We start from the raw sequence: 19,012 nt of genomic DNA, 5'->3' as shown, positions 1-19,012 counted from the left end.
AAATCCCAATGCCTGAAATATCACAAATATTCATTTCTTTCCAAAGCACATCATCAGAAGCTTGGTTACAGAGTCTCAGAAGACTCACACTGACAGAGGCTTTATTTTCTTGTAGCTACACCATCTGCTATAGAACAGTTGGTAAATCAGTGGAGAAAAACAGGAAAAAATAATAGCATAGTCTTTTTTTGTGTATTAGGTAGATGGGTATTCCTAATCTTTAACTAACTTAACTTCAGGATAATGAGTTTATAATATTCGTAGGACAGTCTTATATGTTCTTCAAGAAAGGGCAAAAAGTATGAATTGGGAATTTGGGAGATGTTTCAAGATAGGAGTTACAGAATTTTAAGTTTTAGATGGACAATTCAAACTATATAACTAAATGAAATAATGTACAAACATTGCACTGTAATATGTGAAACTAAGGACTATCTGGAAGAATGGATGATTAGATATTATACGTATGACAATTAACTATCTGGCACATGCATTTCAAAGTGATTTGAGGGTGAAGGAGGCAGGAAAATATAAATGAATGAGTGAATAAATGAAAATTGATTCTTTCTATAACTTTCCACTATATTTAAAAATTAAAATGAGTCCATTTTCCAAAGGAAATTACATAAAGCTGGAAAGAGAGGTCAATATTCTGAGAAAATAAGATTTTCAACAAAACAATAAAAAATAAAAATAATAAAAGAGACTGAAACTGATGGTGAAAGAACAAGGAGAGGAAATAAATAGACATGAAAAGTAAGGAGTTAAAAAGTTTGGTAATCAAAAATGTCAGGGGATGCAGAAAAGTCTAGAAATATAAGGTCAGTAGATCCGGTATTTTACACAGGGACTTCATAAAAGTAGCTTTATCTTGTTTTGACTAATGTGCACAGATCATCATCTATTAGAAGAAGCAAGGGGTTAGGATAATGGTAGCCAAGCTAAGGAAAGCAGACTATGTTCTCAAGATAATAGAAATAAAGGAACAAAAAATGAGGATGACTTGAGAGGAAAAAAGTCTTTGTATATTTAAGGGGGATAACATGATAGCTGTATGTGAAAGAGGTAAGAAATACTGGAGAAGGAAAAATGGAAGTAAAGAGACAAATTTCCATTACAGGGATGGACATTTTAATTTTTGAAAGATCATAAAAATTCTTTTGATCTTGCTTTTGAAAACCAATTGATTTGGAATTTACAAACTTTTTTTTTTGTCCTGCTAAGGGCATTTAGTTTACAGGTTGATTTTTTTTTTTTATCAAATTACCTTAATTCTGTTTTTGTAGTTCTCTTATCAAGTATTACTTATGAATAAACTGATATTAAGCATTAGAAAACATGATTCTTTCCAATTTTGTACTCACTATTTTCTTTTTTTTTTTCATTTTAGAGCAATCTTATAGTTCTAAGGACTTCTTCCTGGGTTAATTTATCATTGGCAATACTTAAAAACATTCAATTTGCACAGTATTCTCCCTTTAAGTCTTTTCATTTATAAACCAGTGGGTTGTATATGCCATCATATTTTACTGTCTGAAATAGCTGCTGAATAAGAAAATATATAATATGCACTCATGCACCTGGAGATGAATTGATCATTACAGCAAAATGTAGTGAAAGTCAGATTTTTAAAAAAAATTAATATACACATTATTTTCAGCAAAGTAAATCCACTTAATGTCATAATCACATTAGATTAAAATATAGTTATATTCTTTTCTTGAATATTGCCACTTAGCTTGTTCTTTACGTAATCAGTAACAATTCCTCATCAGTTATGACCTGCATTGTCCTTCATTACTAATATGTAACTGACACTGGTCACTTACTTTATTCTGCATAAGTATTACAATAAATTAGAATGTTATCCATTTATATTTTTTTAATTAATTTTAATGAAAGTTTACAGAGACTTAGGGTTTCCAGTTACTCACTGTTGCAATTTTCTCCCTACCAAACCCCTACCCCCCAATTCACTCTTCTCCTTGAAAATAAAGAAAAAGTCTTTCATTGTTATGTAATCCCTGCCCCCGCCCCAGTCTACTCCACAATGCAGCCTTCACTCTGGACTTCTGTAATGACAAGAATATCCATCTAGACATCCTTTTTAAACAGTTCTTCCCCTCATCTGTTTCAATTCCTCCCCTCCTTTTCTGTCTTCCTTCAACCTTGATGTCAGTCATGTTTTATAACAGTGGCTATATGCAATATTTGTCATTTTGTGTCTGAGATATTTCACTCAGCATAATGTCCTCCAGGGATCCATTTTGCATAGTATTTCATGAGTTACTTGTTTTTCAATGTTGCATAGTATTCCATTGTGTGAATATACCAGTTTCTCTAGAACAGGAAGCATCAAATGCTGGTGAGGTTATGGAGAAACTGGAATCTTTATTCACTGTTGGTGGGAGTGTAAAATGGTGCAACCACTATGGAAGGCTGTATGTCACTTCCTCAAAAAGTTGCAAATAATGAGATACCATTTGACCCAGCAATTCCACTACTGGGAATTTACCCTAAAGAAACCATAACTGCCACCCAAACACATATATGCACACCCATGTTTATTGCAGCTTTGTTCACAATAGCAAAGAGCTGGAAACAACCCAAGTGTCTATCAACAAACAAATGGATGTCTATTTATATTTTTAAGGACATATATTTGGTATTAACTTCCTACAAACATTATCTAACATTTACCTTTGGAGACACAACAGTAAAAAATATAAATAACTGTTCTTCCAGATCACATTACCATGGAGCATGAATTTAAATAGTAAACAGAATGTTTAAATTAATGTATCAAAATTCTCATACTTTTTAGGATTAGAGGAGAAATAATGGCATGTGCCATTGGCATCAAAATAGAAGTGGCAATGACTTAAAAAGTGGGGATTGGATATATTTTGCAGTGCTTTAAGCATTTACTATCTCATTTAAAACCAAAGAAGCAAACAAAAGCCCACCCTTAACTTTGTCTTAATTTCGATTCATGTTACAGCTTGCAGAAATCGGAATTTGAAATGCTATTCACTTGAAAGCACAGTATTTCTGTTTTTATGAATTATTTTTTCAAAAAATGGTTGAGGGAAGCAACTTATTTTCAATGATTTTTGAAATACTAGCAAGGCTCACTGCTCCCATTCTGGTTTATTTTGGGAAAATAGTGCATAACTCCCTGAAGAAGTGAGCTCCATTATCCACCAGATTACTCTCCTCGGGGCCTGGTACCTTCTGATGCAGATCCTTATTTCATTTTAATGACGAGTAAAGCTCTGTAAATTCCAACGGGTCTTACAATCGCCAGCATTTCAGAAATGCAGCTTGGCACATCTCCTCTGTATAGTACGCAAGGCTTTCAAATATCCTAGGCAAAGAATATCAGCCTAGATATTTGAAGAAGGAAAAGAGGTTGCATTTGGGGGAAAAAATGCAAAAACAATTGTCACAAAGCACTGAACACATATAATTAATAAGAGGCCTACATCCAATATATAGAATATATTGTGTAAAAATAAAGATATGGAGATTTAGAGGATTTCCCCCATTTATTACTCTGGGCACACTGCCAGGAGAGATTGGCCCTTGGAGAAGGGCATCATGCTTGGAAGGATGAATAGACAGTTTAGGAAAGGGAGACCCCAGATGAGATGGATTGAGACAGTGACTGGGGTGATGAGGGTTGGTGTGTCAGAATTAGTGAGACTGGCTCAGGACAAGGAAGGGTTCAGAACTGCTGCACGTAGGGTCACCATGCATTGCAGACAACTCAACTAATAACATTCTATGACAGGTTTGGAAACAGGAGTGGCACCCACTTCTTAAACAACTTGCCTTCAGAAACTCTATGAACCTTGATAAATGTCGATAGTTGTAGAGGGGCTTCAGACCTTTTGTTCATAGGGTTGCAATGAATCATGCTCAACCCCAAGGCAATCACAACAAGTAAAAACAATAGGGGTCTAAGTTGTCCGTAGAAAGAGACTAGCTAAAGATGATAGCTCTTATCCACTAAGAGAGTAATTAACAACTGTAAACATTTGGTTATATACACATTTTATTGGTGGGTACGATGGAGTCAGAATTGAAACATAGTTGACCCTTCAGTGGGCTTTCAGAAGCAGTTAATTACCCATCTTTCTCCAGTAGAGCAGCTGGTGGTCTCAAACTGCATTCCTTTGAGATTGCAATACAATTTCTTACCACTAGGCCACCAGGGCTCTATTTACATGCTTATGGGTATACACACTTTATGAATCATGAAAAAGGTATATTTGCATAAATACATTAATATATTCATGAATTATGAGTACGTGTGTGTGTATACACACACACACACACACTATTGTTCTGAATATATAGATATTATTTTTTTTTTATTACTGTCACTGGCTCTTTACCAAAAACTGACATGATGACTTCTTTAGGAAGTGGTTATTTCTAATGATTTTTCCAAAGGAAGCAAGACAGTCTCATCATTTTCCCGGCTAAGGAACACATGTATTGTATTTTCTTAAAGGCTGATTTGTTACTTCTTCTGGCAGTCTACAGTATATTCAATATTCTCTGCCAACCCCACCATTTAAATGCATCAATTCATCTGTTTTCCTTTTTCGCTGTCCAACTTTTGCATGCATATGAGGCAATTGAAAAGCTTGAATCTGGCAAACCTTAATCATCAAAATGACATCTTTCCTTTTTAGGACTTTAAAGAGGTCTTTTGTGGCAGACTTGCACAATTGTATATGTTGTCTCCAAGTGATTGACTGTTGCTACTGAATAGATTTTAACTCGTAATGATCTTATGAGAGAAAGTAGAATTCCTCTATCGGGCTTCCCAGATGGCCAGTCTTTACAGAAGCAGCTGCAGTAACTTTCTTCTCTAGAGTGGTTGATGGAATCGAACCTCTGACTTTTCAGTTTAGCACCAAAGCCGTTAACCACTGAGCCACCATGATTCCTCAATAGTTAGTTCAAGAAACATAAAATCCTTGACAACTCAATGTTTTCTCCTTTTGTCATGAATTCACATAAATTCACTGTCATTGTTTGGTTCCAACTCATAGTGACACATTATTGACTGTCAGAGACTATCAATCTTCCTAGGCAGACAGCTTGTATTTCTCCTCCACAGTGGGATTCAGTAGATGAGGAGTTGCATGGCCAGACCAAAGGCAGGTGGTATTAATTCAGTCTGCTGTTCCATGAGATAAAAGTGGACAGTCTCCAGTGAAATATACAGCCTCTGTAAACCCGCTGGTGGGGAAGTTATTATTCACTTTCTATTTGACATCACATAGCAATAGCAAGAATTGGTTGTTGAATTTAATTTGTGATCCTTTATCAAATAGAAGATACAGTACACATTAGTCACCAAGGCTCACATAATAAATATTTGATAACTGTTGGTTGTTAGGTGTCAAATTGACTATAACTCATCTTACTCTATGAACAACAGATGAAAACCTTTCTTCGTGCTACCTTGCCTCTACTTTCCCTAGCATGATGTCTTTTTCAAAAAAATGACCCTTCAGATAATATGCTAAAATATGTGAGATTAAATTTCACCATCTTTTCCTATATAAAGCAAACTGTTGCACTTTCTCCAAGACATATATGTACGTTCTTTTGGTGAACTATGGTATTATCAATATTATTCACCAGCACAATAATAGATACTGATTTTTATCCAAGATCTATTTTATTTAGTATTATTTATTTCTTGCCCAATTTACAGGTGTATAAAGGGTAATGAAAAATACTATGACTTGATCTTTAGCACTTCAAAGAGTTCCTCTTTTGTCTTTATTTTAAATTATTTTTATTTTATACTAGTTTGCATATAAAATTCATTTAATAAAAAACAGTTGGTGTAAGTTAAAAACAATTTGTATACACGAATTTCTTTTTTTTTTTTACTTCTGGATTTCTGTTTTATTTTGAACCCTAGTAAAATGGAATAATTGACAGCTCAATCTTTCCTCCATCTACGTTAATGTTGCCCATTGGTCCAACTGGTCTAGTAGTAACAAACATAACCTGAATGTTGCTCATACTGACTTATAAAGGAAGGATAGTATCCTTAGAACAGCCTTTCTTCTAAAAGCAAGCATTCTTGTCAGCCAACTGAGGATTTGCTGCTAACAACTCTGTTTCTAGTGTTTGCAGCTTAAAAAAAATAGAAAACAACATATAAGGTTTGCTTTTTGTGTGTGTTTTGTTTTGCTTTTTACATCTCTTCTGTTTTATAATTTATTTTTCACTTTGCTGTTTTTCAGTGTTGTTAGGTGCCATTGACTCATAAAGACGCTGTGAACAACAGATTTGAAACTTGACCTGTGTCATCCTCACTCTCTCTGACACACTCAACTACATTGCTGCAGTCACTGTGTTGATCCACTTGGCTGAGGGTCTTATTCTTCTTTGCTGTTCTTCCACCTTTCCAAGCATGGTGTTCTCCTCCAAGGAATAACCACTTTTCGCAAGATGCTCAAAGTGTGTGAGGCAAACCTTCATTATATTTTCCTCCAAGGAGCTCTCTGGTTACATATTTTCCAAGATATATATATTTAAATCTATGGAAGTTCATGGGATAATCAGCCTTCTTCTCCAACATCACAGTTCAAAGCCATCTTCTGCCATCTTCATACATTGTCTGCTTCTCAACTGCATAGCAAGGAGCTGAAAAGCTCATAGCCTGAATCAGGCACATCTTAGTCCTCAAATAGGCTTCATTGTTCTTCAGTAATTTGGCTAATTTTCCAGTGCAATGTATTTTTTTTATTTCCTGACTCCTGGTACCATGTGTACAAATTATCAATCTAAGTGAGAAGAAGTCATTCAGAACCTTGTTGTTTTGCAATTGAGAAGTGATCCATCTAAACATCATATTTTGCATGTTGTTGTTTGTTTTTTATTATGTGCTGTTGAGTCATTTGCGACTCATAGCGACCCTATGTACAACAGCCCTAAACCCTGCTCTATCCTGTGCGAATAGCATTGCCTCTGACACACCCATCCCGATTATCCTGGTCACTGAATCAATCCACCTCATAGAGGGCCTTCCTCTCCTGCGCAGTCCCTCCACCCTATCAAGGATGTAGGTGATAAAATTTAAGGCTTTATATTAATTTTTATAAACTACTAATTTGTTCCCAAATAACAGCATATATCTTAATTATAAAATATGATAGCATAATAAAATATAGACAATATTATAGCACAATAAAATTCTGGGGAAAAAAACCTAATTTTTATGTATTTTAAGAAATATTTGTTTTAGGTGATAAAACAGTTTATCTTTCAAATCAAGACATTTTAAGAGTGAAACATAGTTATTCATAATTACACTGAGAAAACAAGCATATTCCAGAACTGTATCTGAAAAACTGGCATATTTAGTTACTGTATTTATGTCTTACATCTTTAAACACAAATATAAGCAATTTTTATTTTTAACACTTTGAAGAAAAAATATTCCTAAGTCTCTAATAGTCTCCTGATACATGTTGTTGTTGTTGTTATATGCCGTCGAGTAGCTTGCTACTCATAGCGACCCTATGTACAACAGCCCTAAACTCTGCTCTGTCCTGTGACAGTCACACTGTCTGACACTCCCATCCCAATTATCCCAGTCACTGAATCAATCCACCTCATAGAGGGCCTTCCCCTCCTGTGCCGTCCCTCCACCCTCCCAAGCATGATGTCCCTCTCCAAGGACTGGTCCCTCCTTACATGTCCAAAGTATGTTAGATGGAGCCTCAGAATCCTTGCCTCCAAGGAGCGACCCGGCTTAACCCTTTCCAGGATGAATCTGTTTGCTTTCCTAGCAGTCCATGGTATTCTCAATACTCTTCTCCAGCAACACAGCTCAAAGGCATCAATTCTCCTTCTATCCTCCTTGGTCATTGTCCAACTCTCTGAAGCATAACAAGTGATGGTGAAGACCACGGCCTGTATCAAACACATCTTGGTCTCCAGAGAGACACCATTGCTCTTCAGTACTTTGGAGAGGTCGCTAACAGCAGACTTTCTCATGGCAATGTGCCTTTTAATTTCCTGGCTACTGGTGCCAAGAGTGTTGACTGTGGAGCCAAGCAAACTAAAGCTGTGTACAATCTCAATCTCTTCATCATCCATCCTGATGCTGCCAATTGGTCCAGTGGTGAGAATTTTTGTCTTCTTGACATTGAGCCTCAATCAATATTGAAGGCTGCAGTCCTTGACCCTCTGCAGCAGGTGCTTCAGGTCCTCTTCAGTTTCAGCAAGCAGGGTTGTGTCATCCGCATAATACAGATTGTTGATAAATCTTCCACCAATCTTGACCCCACATCTCTCCACATAGAGCCCAGCCTCCCGGATAATCTGTTCCGCGTATAGGTTGAAAAAGTATGGAGATAGGATGCATCCCTGGCATACGCCCTTCCCGATTTTGAAGCATGCAGTGTTCCTTTGCTCTGTTCTGACGACTGCCTCCTGGTCCAAGTGTAGGTTTCACATTAGAACTATCAAGTGTTCTGGGATTTCCATTCTTTTCAGAGTTAGCCACAGTTTGTTATGATACACACAGTCAAATGCTTTTGCATAGTCAATGAAACACAGATAGACATTCTCTGGTATTCCCTGCTTTCAGCTGAGATCCATCTAACATCAGCTACAATCAGATACATAGTACTCAAAAAAGAAGGGCTAACTAAATTCTAATGCTTTCAGGAAAAAAAATTATATGCATTATGTGCATGTACTGGAAACAGGAGTGGTATCCACTTTCTAAACAACATGCCTCCAGAAACTCTATGAACTCTGATAAATGTTGATAGTTGCAGAGGGGCTTCAGGCCTTTTGTTCATAGGGTCACAATGAGTTGTGCTCAACTCGAAGGCAATCAACAACAACACATGTACGTGTACATATGACATGAGACATAGTGGCCTGCCACATCACCATACGAGAAATTATTCCAGAATACTTAATATCATTTTATTTAATCTCATCACAAATCACTAGAGAATTTTTTAAAACTATGAAGATGCTCAGAGATCATTCATTTCGTGAAAGAAAATTTGCTTATTGAGGCTTAACAGCTACTTCCTGTTCACAAAAAATATCTAAGGTTGTCTTGTCTTTCATTACCCTGATTATAAAAAGAAAAAAGAAATAAAAAAAAACAAATCACAAGATGGACACTATAAGGATATCATCCCAATGTTCTTATTAATACTTTGGTTAAGAGTATTTTAAAATGGGGAGATATGGCCAAACTGCTTTGTAGAGCATTTTATAGTTGTGAAAGAAAATCCAATTTTCCAAACTATTTGTGTATTCTTAGAAGAGCAGTTGCCTGAAATTTATAAGACAATACAAAGTGATTTACTATATTTGAAGTTGATTTATAAAAAAGGAAGGTGCTTAGGGAAAATCTGCTGCAAAAGACTGTTTTAAAAATGTTAAAAGCAAAGTGTCGCTCTGAAGATTAAGATGTGCTTGACACAAAGCATGATATTTTTCAATAACTAGTCACCTAGTGAGTACAATGTTGTCCTGCCAACCCAACAATAGATGGTTCTTCTAATCCACAAATTACTACAAGCAAGAAAGACTAGCACTCTCTTCCTGTGGGATTTATAGCCTCTGAAATCCCACTAGGGGATTAGTTATGAGTCCACTCTGGCACAAAATAATCAGTCTGAGTTTCTCTATCTATTAAAAAGCTGGACAATGACTAAGGATTTTTGAAGAACTGAAGCATTTGGATTATGATGCTGGTGAAGAATATAATATATACCATGGATTTCCAAAAACGATTAACCTATCTTGGGAGATACACAACCAGGATGTTCTTCTGAAGTATGAGTTGATTTCATCTCATATTTTGAATGTGTTTTAAGGAGAGATCGGTCCTTAAGAAGGAAGACATCTTGCAGGGTAAAATGGACTGTGAGTTAAAAAAAGCATGACCAGAACGGGATATCTTGACAATTATTACAACACTGGGATTTAACAGAAATAACTTTGAGAATGACACAGAATCTGACATTATTCCTTTCTTATGTGTCAAGTACTAAGCATTGGAACTAACTGGCCATCATGTTACAAGAAAGTTACAACTAGTTACAGCTTTTGACTAAAAGTATACATTATTATGCTGTTGTTGTATACAACAGAGTAGGAACTAACTCATGGCTGACCCTCCAGCAGGTTTTAAGGCAGTAAAATACACGGGAGGAGATTGTTCATCTTTCTCTCCCGGAGCAGCTGTTGGATGCAAACTTAGTGCCTTTGGGATTGCAACAAAGCTTCTTACCACCATTCCATTAGAGTTCCCTGTTGTAAGGAGGGACCGGTTCTTGGAGAGGGACATCATGCTTGGGAGGGTGGAGGGACGGCACAGGAGGGGAAGGCCCTCTATGAGGTGGATTGAGTCAGTGACTGGGGTAATGGCGTGGATGGATCAGAGACAGTGCGATTGGCACAGGATAGAGCAGAGTTTAGGACTGTTGTACATAGGGTCGCTATGAGTCGCAAGCAACTCGACGGCACAAAACAACAACAACATTATATATACTGTTATATATACATAATTTATATGTATGAGGTTATCAATTTATTAATTATGTAAATATATTTTAGCAGACAACTATAACTATAGTGATAATTTTGGAAACATGTACATCTCTTCTCAAAGAAAAGAACAACAATTTTGGTCTTTTTTTCTTTTTCTCTGTCTTTGTAATGATTGTTGTTTTCTTCATAGATGATGTCCTTGATGTCATTCTACAATTTCTCTGGTTTTGAGTTAAGAGTGTTCAATGCATAAAATTTAGTCTCTTTAAATTTTTACTAGAGTGAAAGTTTACAAATAATAATTGATTTTCATTCATTCATTTATAAAATTTTACTTTATAACAATAATTATAATTGAATAAGGTAATTACAATGTCTAATGAAATCTTTATTGTTATTGAACAATAAAAATGCATTTTATTCTCCCTTCTATACTAACCTTCCAAGATTAATCCTGTGCTTAAACCTTTCATTACTTTTTTAATGTCGTTTTATTGGTCTGAATATAGTTATTCATATATATATATGATATTTAATTCATGTATATTATCTTTTATATATTCATATACTTTGTATTATAACAGTATATTTTTTTGTTGAGTCTTTAAGGTTGTCTGTGTATAGTATCATCTGCATATAGTGATAGTTTTACTCACGACAATAAGACAAGAGAAAGAAATAAGAGGCATCCCAATTAGTAAAGAGGTGGCAAATTGTGCTAAGAGGGTTTTTAAAGTCAGTTGGGACACACTGAGTATCCTATTTGGTTCTCATGGACTTTTTTTCATTTTCCTCAATTTCAATAAGAATTTAATGATTAGTTCTATAGTCAGACTCTGGCCCAGTTTTGACTGCTGATACTGAGATTCTTCAACACCATTTTACACGAGTGTTATCCATATGATTCCTACGCAGTCCGTCAGGTGAAGTCCACTTGTATAGTCATTCTTTACTCTTTTTAAAAAAAGTCTTTGAAATGAATAAATAATTGATGTGTACAAAATTGTGCCATGTAATCTCTAGCACTATTTTTGTCTTTCAACCCATTTTAACCCAACGACTTGTCCTTTTTTGTTTCCAACTTTTACATTCCACTCACCAATTACTTTAATGTCTGAGATATGCCTGATGCACACTTTAGTATTTTCTTTTACTTCCTATGCAGCTAAAAGTTGTACAATGGATAAGGAAGACCAAAGAATCTTCAACAGCTTAAATTGCGGGGTTGACAAAGAATATAGGATATGCCATGAACTACCAAAATAACAATAAAGTCTGTCTTGCAGAAAGTACAAACAGACTGCTACTTAAGACACAAGGATAGCTAAATTTGGTCTCACTTATCTATGACATATTTTCAGGAGGAACTAGTTCTGAGAGAACAACATCATTCCAGGAAAGCTACAGGGTCAGCAAAAGAGAGGAAGTTCTCAATGGGTTGGATTGATGCAGTGACTGCCACAATAGGCTTGAGCTTGACAGAGATTGTAAGGGCAGAATAGGCCAAGGTTCAGATCTGTTGTTCATAGGGTCATGCTGAGTCATAGCTGACTTAAGGCCCTTAAAAACAGTAACATCTTCTCAAATAATTGAAAATTTCATGTAAATTCTTGATGGTGAATGAAATAACTTTTCATAAATGTTCTTGCTCATGACCCTGTGTACTAAAATCAGATTAAAATATCCACTCCAAAAGCTGTTCAAAAACTTTATGCTTAAAGTCCTGTTAACTAAAAGTGTACCTAATAACGTCCTTTGACATAATGTGTATCTAGCTGCTCTGATATGGAATGTTTGCTTGTTTCCTCTCTAATGTACACATCAAAAAGTATGGAATAATTGCTTTGTTTTTCAATATATTACAATTACAGGTACTAACTAATATGCAATCAACTCAACTCCATTAAAAGAAATACATTATTGTTGGGTCAGAATCCACTCATAACTGACCCTCCAGTGAGTTTTTGGAGACTAAATAACAAAAGAGGAGATTGCTGCCCTCCCACCTTTCCTTTGTGCAGTGGTAGCGTTAAGATTTGTTTTCATAGGGTCACTATGAAATCATAGTCATCTTTACAGCACCCATCAATAATAATAAAATGTAATTTGAATTCTTATTTAGAATTTAAAGTTGAATTTTTCAACTCATCTTCTCTGTTAGGAATATTATTTTTATACAATTCCTATTTCCAGGAGCTGAATAATGACAAACAATGAACAATGGAAGGAACAGAGCACCAAAAGCCAAGAGGATGATGATCCATTGGGTTGCCATTGGCTAACTTATTTCTACATGTACTGTTGCCATTAGGTGCTATTGAGTAGGAACTGATCATAGTTGACCCTCCAGAAAGTTTTCAGAAGCTGTTAATAGCACCAGAGGAAATTCCTCATCTTTCTCTTGTGGAGCAACTAGTGGATTTAAGCCAACTGGAACAATGGGGGTTGGTGTGTTGGAATTAAGAGACTAGCCCAGGACGGGGAAGGGTTCAGAGCTGCTGTACATAGCATCTCTATACATTGCAGGTGACTCAATAATTCATAACAACAATAACATATTTTGACAGGTATGGAACCAGGAGTTGCATCCACTTCCTAAACAACATGTCTCTGGAAACTCTATGAACGTTGATAAATGTCCATAGTTGTAGACGGGCTTCAGGCCGTTTGTTCATAGGGTTACAAAGAGTCATGCCCAATTCAAAGGCAATCAACAACAACAATCTTTGTTTGGGCCCCTAACTCCTTACCCTCTGGGCCACCAGAGCTCTCGTTCTAAGTAGACTGTCAAGTCTTCCTTCTTAGTCTGGAAGTGACGTTAAAATCTTTTTAGCATCAGGACAACATAATGCTGCCTCCATCATATAGAAATAGTACTTGGACAGAAGGTGCATTAGCCAGCAAGAAAATCTGGGTATTTTACATTGAAGACTAGAATTCTACCACTAAATATAACTATCTCATTAACAAGATAGATGTGTCTTTTCTGTCCCCTTAAAACGGAGGTATTACATAATTTTTGGTAATTGTGTTGTTTTGCTGTTGTTTACCATCAAGTAAGAACTGACCTAGAGTTGACCCTGCGGAGGGTTTTCAGAGCTATTTAATCACAGAGAAGACACTGCTTCCCCCCACACCTCGTGCAGAGCAGCTGGTGGATTGGAACTGCCTGTCTTTGGCATTGAAGAGTAATTTCTTTTTATCATTCTAAATATTTGGAAAAGTTCAAAGGAAATAAATTATGAAAACATTTCATTCTAAATTATCATGAATCATAGAAGTTTACAACAGTGGACATGTAAAATGCTTCTAAAAAGGAATTTATTATCATTTTTTGACAGTGTGTATTGGTAAGAATTTTTTTAGCTTAAAGTATGGAGTAATGAGTTAGTATAGGAAAAGAATCTTGCAAAAGTATTTTTCATCACGCACAAGATAACACTGGGTCTTCAAAATGTGAAATTACTTTTTTGAATCACACTTATAAGGAATTGTATGTATTTAAGCATACTAAAAAAGGAGGACTTCATAAAAGACCATAACAATATAACACCTTGCTTTACAAAAAGCATTACAATTCTTTTTTTAAATAATTTTTATTTTTCTTTTACAGAGGTTTTGGATTTCCATTCATTCATTGCCGCAATTTTCTCCCTGCCCACCCCTCCCCATCAGCTCACTTCCCCCTCCAAAGAGAGAAAAAAAAAGAAAAAAAATTCCTTCATTAGTATACAATTCCCACGTCCCTTCCCCTCACCCCCACCTCAAGTACACTTCTCTATGCAACCTTAATTCTGGATTCCTGTGCTAACCATAATACTCAATCACATATCACTTCTAATCTGTTCTTTCCCTCATCTGTTTCAATACAATTCTTTTCAAAGCTAATTTCAGTTTTGACAGACCCATATGAACTCCTTCAAATATATTAAGATAATAAGGTTTGACTGACTCTGTGTCTCTTTGCTGTCACGTTGTTGGATTTTTTTCTGACTAATAGCTGACTTTCCAATGGGTTTCTAAGGTAACTTCAAAAGTGAAGAGACTAACCATCTTTCTCCCGTAGAGCTGCTTGCAAACTCAAATCACCAGAGTAGTTCAACCTTTGGGTTAGCAGTACAATGCTTTATCGACTACTATCAGAAGGGTCCAAGATAGCAAAATGGTAGCTCTGCAGTCAAAAGGAAGAATATATATGCTGGATACAAAAATATTTACTGGAGGAAGTCAGTTAAGCCTGCTAGATGGATAGATAGCAAGAAGAGAAATGAATATCCCATGGACAGCCAAAGCAACAAACACATCTGCTTTGGACGAAGTGCACCCACATATTATGGGCATGTGTCCAGATGGACCTGTCCCTGAAGTAGAACATCATGCTTGCAAAGGTGGAGGCTAAGAGAAGGAAAGAAAGTCTCTGAAGAAGAAAATGACACAGTTAGTGTATCAATGGGTGTTAGCAGAGCCCCGGGATTTGGATGATGGTATTAGATTGGACAAAGTTTCAATATGTCATTCACAGGGTTTCTGTGAGTCAGAGATATGTCAAAGATACCTAACAAGAGTTATGATGATCCAATAAAAGAGTGTTGCATTGTAGATGTCTGTACTTGCTTCTCCATACACACATGCACCAATTCACCAAATATGGCACAATAGTCTAACCAAAGTTTTCAATGGAGATAACACACTATGATAGTTGGCATTATTATAAGAGATCTTTTTTCCTTTTGTTTTTAAACCAAATAGAAGTCTTTCTAATCATGTTTCCAGAACTTTATTTAATATCCTAAATATATGCAACTCTGTGCCAGCATTGAATTCTATCTAGGACTTCTTTATCACTGAGTCAACATCATATATTTTCTCTCTATAAGGCTGTTTTACTGAGGCTTAACATTCAATGTTACTAAGTGAAAGTGATACACGATTCATATCAAAATGGAAAAAGCCAGTCTCAAAACTTCAGTTTAAACAAATAGAGCTTAAAACTCCTTAGCGAGATGAATAAGCCTTTTTGTTTTATTGGCTTTTGACAAAGTTGTAGACACAATCATGTACTGGCTGATGCAGCAGAAATTTTGCAGTTTAGTAGTTCTCTGATATTATATTGCATTTGGCAAAATATACACACAACATCTAATACTCTTTTACAAAATTAAATATGGCCTGTAATTTTCAGTGAAATACTGAAAGTTGCATTTCTGTGTATGATAATTCCTCAGAATAATTTTACCTGGCAAGAAATTCATGAAGTAGTTTTATTTGCTCATGATTCCTTATTATGGAGATATCACTTGTATAAACAGACATTACCTTTTTCCTACCTAAATCATTCTCTACCACTGTAACATAATATTTGCATCTACAGTGAAGAATTAAGCCAGGAGAGAGTAGATCATGTCAAAGAAAAGTTGAAAAGCTGTTTATGAGAGACACATTTTATGTGTATAGTATACTGTTAAGTGGAAAAGTCAGAATACAAAATTGTGTGCACTGTGTAGTGATTTTAAAACATGACTTTCAAGTCTTTGATATTTTCCCTACCATGAGCTGATGTTTAAGTCAATACCCTCTTGGATCTGGGTTAGCATCTAACTTTGTCAACCAATCAAATGTGAAAGAAGTAATAAATACCATGTGACTTCTGAGACCGAGAGAGGCTACACTCTAACCTACCATATAAGAAGGTAATCTATGCAGAGACTTACGGAGAATGTGTACTGACTGACAGTTTCAGCTAACCCTGTTGTTGTTGTTAAGTGCCGTTGAGTCGCAGGCGACTCATAGCCACCCTATAAAGGAGAGTCCTCGGATGCTTGAGTGCCTTTCATCCTTTCTCCAGGTTCCTAGTGTTTCCAGAGGCAAGCTATTATGGAAGTGGATGCCACTCCTCCTTCCAAGCCTGTTTTACTCGGGGAGCTCCACCCCATTCTCTGTCCTCATTGGGTAGCCAACCATTAACACATCTGACACACATCAATGTCACAGTTTTCAGCCTCACAGCAACCACAAGTGACCGCGGTACGGCAACTGACCATAGACAGATGAAGTAAGAAGCCATCGGGGAATTGGAGCCTCAAACTAGGAGAGGCTAGTCTGCCAGGAGCTACCCTACCTCCCATTCAGGATCCCTCATGGTTTAGTGTATAACACATTAGCCAATTAAACAAAAGGCAGGCATTTTGAGCCCACTAATCCCTTTATAAGAACTTGTGGCTGCTGTGTTGCTGAACATTGTGATACTGATGTGTTAAATGTGATAATGGTTGCCCATGGTGAACAGTGTTTAATGGAGTTTCCTGAGTAAAACACGCTTGGAATTAGGAGTGGCATCCATTTCCAAAATAGCTTGCCTCCGGAAACCCTATGAACTTGGAAACACGATGAAAGATATACAAGTGTTCAGGTCTTTCATTCATAGGGTTGCTATGGGTCGTCTGTGACTCAGTGACACTTAACAACAACAACAACAACAACAACAACCCCTTTACAGGAAAAACATGAAGAACAAGAATTCAGGGGGTTTTTTGGAGTACAACCATTGCGTCTTTTAGAAACAAAGATCATGAAACCTTATCTCACATAATTTGGGCATAATGTCACAAAGGTTAGTCTGTGGATAAAGGGGTCATAACTGGAAAGGTGGAGGATACGTGACAGACAGTAAGATTCTCAATGAGATAGATTAACACAGTGATTGCCAAAACCGGCCTATGTATGACCAAAATTGTATGAAACAAGTCTGAGATATCATCTCACTCTAGCAATAATAGCAATGGTTAGCAAGGCAGCAAAAAGGAAATGCTGGTAGATTTATGGAGAGATTGGAACCCTTATTCAAAGCAAGTGGGAATGTAAAAACGTACAACCACTATGGAAGTTGATCTCGCACTGTCTCAAAAAGTTGGAAATAGAAAATAACTGGCCCAGGATGTTTACTACTGGAAATATACCCTAAATAAATCAGAGCTTTGACTCAACAGATGAATGCACACCCCTGTTTATTGTTGTGTTATTGTTATTCATTATAGCAAAGTGATGAAAGCAACACAAATACTCATCAACAAACAGAATTGAAAACAAAACTCACAAAATATTATGCAACATGAGTGAGCTTGGAGGACAATATGCTGAATGAAATATTTCAGTTACAAAATGACAAATCTGTTTAACACTGCTTTTATAAAATAGTATAAGCATGGTGGTTTGGGGAGAATAAGAAAATATTGGATAAACAGTGAACACTGCATTGGAACAGAAGAGGGAAGAACAGTCTGAAATGAATATATGATTATGTATAACAACAATCTGCAACAAGAAGTGCATTGCAAAGCTTAGTAGTAAAGGGGGTAGGAAGGAGAAAGAGAGAAAAAGTGTAACAATGAATGAATAAAAATTCAAAAAAGAAAAGAAAAATCTTATAGCTTGACTCAGGGGCACCTTTTTCTTTAAACTGATATCCTTGCTCCCTAGAACTTTAAAGAGGTTGCGACAGCTGATATCAGGATTGGAGCAGATTTTCTCAATGTAACGTGTCTTTTGATTTCTTGACTGGTATTAACTTGGATGTTGAAGTTGATATAAATAAACTAATTGACAACATAAAAATATGTGGTTGTTGGGATGGTATATAATTGGGCAAGGTTTCAAATATTTTTTTCCATTTTGTTGTTGTCATATGAAAGTTAGTGGACACTGATTCATAGAAGATCCTCCAGTGTGTTTTCAGGGCCATAAATTACATGGAAGGCAATTGATCATCCTTCTCCCATGGAACAGTTGGTGGATTCAGGCCACCTGCCTTTAGATTGGCGGTACTGTTTAGTTGATGACATCTAACAACAATTCAAATGAATCTAACTTTATATCTCTCCTACACAACTTTTAAGATGATTTCACAATTATACGTCTGTATCTCTCCATCTATATATAGAGAAATGATTTTTATAAACTTATCTTCTATATGATATTGGTTTTGTTGTGTACCATTGAGCTGACCATCCAGCACCTTGTAGATTTGAACAGCATGCCTTAGAGTTGACAACTTAAGTTCTTATCACTAGGCCCTAGCTTATTTTATATAAGAGAGTAAAAGTGAACTTAAAAAAAATTTCTTCATGATGTATATATTTGTCACATCAACTTTCCAAATTACCTTCTATTTGAAGTTAGATGTGAAGTTTTGAACTATTTTGTAATTCCTACCAAATTCTTAAGTTGTCGTGTGAACAGTAACTTATTGTGGTTAACAATCAATGAACCTTACTTAAAAAGGAGTCTCTAATTATGACTCAATCATGGAATTTCCAGTAACAATTTTCCAATTGAATAATTAAGCACTTTCAGTATTGTTCAAATGTAAGCATGGTGAAGATGGTGTGGGATCAAGGGAGGTTCTGATCAGTTGTACAAAAGGTCACTTTGAATGACAGCCAACTTGACAATA

Source organism: Elephantulus edwardii, unplaced genomic scaffold (genome assembly GCF_000299155.1).
Source record: "Elephantulus edwardii isolate Elephantulus edwardi_28Jun2011 unplaced genomic scaffold, EleEdw1.0 scaffold00029, whole genome shotgun sequence".
Lineage (NCBI taxonomy): Eukaryota > Metazoa > Chordata > Mammalia > Macroscelidea > Macroscelididae > Elephantulus > Elephantulus edwardii.
This window is presented reverse-complemented; position numbering follows the sequence as displayed.